The following is a 3,835-nucleotide window of genomic DNA, read 5'->3' as shown; positions in this document are numbered from 1 at the left end:
GGTGTGACAAAAAAGGTATAACCCAGATCTGCTGATTTACTAGACCTTTTTGACCTTGGACACGTTCTATAAAATTATTTTGAATTAAATGATTTAGACTTTGAATATATTCGTTCTAAAATAGTAGTTGTGTGATGTGACCATTTTGATGAAGATTAGGGGCAAGATGGATGAGTGATCTGAAACTGATTTCAAAGTGTGGCAGTGTTAGCTTACCAGTTCACAGACACACCTAAAAATAGAGATCAATGGTAATTGGAAGTCCCAAATTGATTTTTTTTAAAAGGCTTAAGTGTTGAAACCTACAAATAAAACTGGGTTTTATATCTGAAAAAAAGAAAGGAATAATGAACTGGAGGAATTCCATGTGAACTGGAAAGACCTTCAGGAACTGATGCAGAGTGAAAGGAGCAGAAGCAGGAGAACATTGTACACAGAGACGGATACACTGTGGTAAAATTGAATGTAATGGACATCTCTACTAGTAGAAATGTAATCCAGGACATTTCTGAGGAATTTATGATAAAGAACGCTACCCACATTCAGAGGAAGAACTGAGGGATTAGAAAGGGAGAAGAAAAACATATGATTGATCATATGGTTCGATGTGGATATGTTTGGGGATGTTGACTTTAATTGATCACTCTATTGCAAATATTAATAATAAGTAACTAGATCTTGAACAGTGATACATTTAAACCAAGGGGAATTGCTCATTGGCTCTGGGAGGGGAGAGGGAGGAATGATGAAAGAATATGAATCATGGAACCATGGGAAAATAGTCTAAATTAATTAATTATTTTTTTAAAAGTTTAGTATATAATAACAATATTCACTTGGGTAAAAAAAATCTCATGGGATATAATGAGAACATGCAAAAATGAAGGGAACATAAAATTAGTATAACAAGGACTGTTGATTTTCTTTATGATGCTTTGAAATGTGTTTGGAACAGAGTAAGTGCTCTGGAAATAAAGCTTTCTCATTCATTCAATCAGCCAATCAATTGTGTCAAAATGGATTCTATAAAATAATTCCTGATGATATTAATGGACTAACCTCATCAAGTAAACAAATATTGGATATGAACTTGAAAGGATTTAGAGAAAGGCCCTGAAATATTCAGTATATTCAGTATGTTCAATCCAGGATATATGTGTGGAGGTCCTTACTACCCCAACAGGGTAGGAAGAAAAAAGTTCTTTCTTCTCTTAACACTCATCCTCACTCACTGTCAATCATGCCATAATAGCAATTAAGATACTTCTCCAGAGGTCATCCCCAACTAGCATTGGGAGTTTCTGTTGACACATCTTAGAGATTCAGTTAAGAAGACCTGTACTAAAGACAGAGAGAGAGAGAAGTAGTCATTTGAAACTGAAGCAGCTTTAAGGAGCATCATCCTTGGCCCTGATGAAAATTGGCTTCAAACTCGTGAAAAAGCTAGCCTGGAAAAGAAAAAGTTGGACTACAAAAAGATTTCATGAGAAGTAAAAGAGCTTTATAACTCTGTAGTACTCCTTTGAGTTGTCTTGTCCACATTAGTAGTCCCATTAGAATGTAACAGGTCCTAGTTTTAACATTCTTTGTATTTGAGGTACTTATTGTAGCAGTAGCAATTACTTGATAAAAGATTGTTGATTGATTGCTATGCTTATCTTACCAGTATTATACAGATTCGATGTGAATTTGTGCATCTCTAGTTTATGAGGGGGATGGATTGCAGATACTGTTCTTCTAGTAGCATCTTAGTAAATTCCTTTGCTAAAAGCTAATTGTATATAATAGCTTATTGTTAATGGGAAACACACGTGAATTCTCATGAACATTAGTTTTTTTGTCAGCTGCATAGATTCAACTCCCAGAACCCATGATAGCCATTGCCCTCTGGAAACCCATTTCCTAAGTTTGGGAGCAAATTGGGGAAGTACTTCAGAGGGGTTTTGTTTTTAAATGTGAGAATTTTCTTCAGAACTAAAGGGTACAATCTGACAGAAGCACTCAAAGAAAACTGGCAAGTATAATAAGGCAGGATATAAAAATGATTATTAAGAAGTATAAAATATCCCTAAGAATATTTAATGGAGAAGACATCAGAAAATTGTTCAGGTGGAGAGGATATTATCTAAAGAATGCAATTCAGTATTAGTGAACATTGCTAACATGGGACAATAATCTTATTCTAATTAAATAGTGACAGCTAGAGAATTTGTCAGGGACCAACTGTGTCAATTTCTAAGAAAAAAATCTCAGAAGAAATTAATTAATTTTGCCTTTAAATTAATTGACTAACACATGATTGTCTAATAATCTAGTAGAAGTTTTAATGTTTGGTAATTTTTCTTCTGTGATGTATTAAGTATGAACTAATAAATGCTTATTGATTGACTACTATTTTAGTTAGTTAAATTTCATGATAGTTTATAATTATAAAATGTATATTTTGTCAGTGGAACTTTTTGGCTCTATTTTCAGACAATTGGCTAGGGCACTGATTTATACCATCTATGAATTGAGGTTTTATTTTTGTGAAGTAATGAAACTATATACTGATAAATGCCAAATAATTATGAAGGATAACAATATACCTCCACATAAATTTTTATCTGGTTGGTGGTCTTAGAGGTTGTCCTTAGAGAAACAAATGAAGTGTCTGATAGAAGTTTGCTTTTTTTTAATTACACTCTTAAAAGACAACAAGGACCATTTTTCATGAAAACATCATCTCATTATCATCTTTTAAATTTTTAATATTATATTTTTCCACATTACATAGATATACAATTTTATTAATTATATCCTAATATTTTGTGATCCCTTATCTCTCCCTCCCCCTCCTACTCATAACAGCAGTTAATATGATAAAGGTTGTACATGTGGTATCATACACATGTTTTTATGTTGGTCATATTGTGAAAGAAAATACATATTATTTATACCAGAGGAAAATTCATGAAGGAAATAAATTGAAGAAATTATATGCTTCAATCTGCAATTAGATTCCATCAGTTCCTTCTATGGTGGCCAATAACTTTTCTTGTCATGAATTCCTAGGAGTTGTCTTGGATCCTTGCATTGTTCATAATAATGAAGTCATTCGTAGCTGCTCATTCTATATTACTGCTGTTACTGTGCATACTGTTCTCCTAGCTCTGCTCCCTTGACTTTGCATTACTTCAAAAAAAGTCTTTCCAGGATTTTTTGTGATCATCCAGTTTATCATTTCTTATGACACAATATTTTCCCATTACAATCACATATCCATCTCATTATCATCTTGAACTTGAGATGACCTAAAGGAAATTCAATACCATGAAAATAATGGAAAAGTAAATACAATAGATGACATGACCAATGAGATAATAGAGCAATCCTATGAACGAATTTACAAGACTCTCCAAATCAAATCAACATCTTCCTTAATAATCTGATGTCAAAACAAAGACAGATACTAAAAAAGCATGGCAAGCATTTTCTAAGAAAATAAAGTATACAGTTAGGAATAAAAGCTGCTCAGAAGTAGAGACGGTTCCATTTTTGGTTTTATAGCCTCTAGTTTTTATATCCTTGAAGGTGAAATATCACTCTGCACAATACTTAATGTGTGATAAACATTTAATCAATTACTATTGTTTGATTGAATATAAGAATGATTTTTCCTGGCTCTTTAGTAAGTGGTATCTTTTTTCTCCTTTGTATTTCACAGAACACTAGGCCTGGGTGTTTCTGAATCATTTATCATTTCATATTATATTTACTGGGTTATGTCTTCAAATAAAGTATAAAATCTATGAGATGCATGAAGAACCATTTCTTACCTATTTTTTCACTTCAT

This window comes from Gracilinanus agilis, chromosome 4 (genome assembly GCF_016433145.1).
Source record: "Gracilinanus agilis isolate LMUSP501 chromosome 4, AgileGrace, whole genome shotgun sequence".
Classification (NCBI taxonomy): domain Eukaryota; kingdom Metazoa; phylum Chordata; class Mammalia; order Didelphimorphia; family Didelphidae; genus Gracilinanus; species Gracilinanus agilis.
This window is presented reverse-complemented; position numbering follows the sequence as displayed.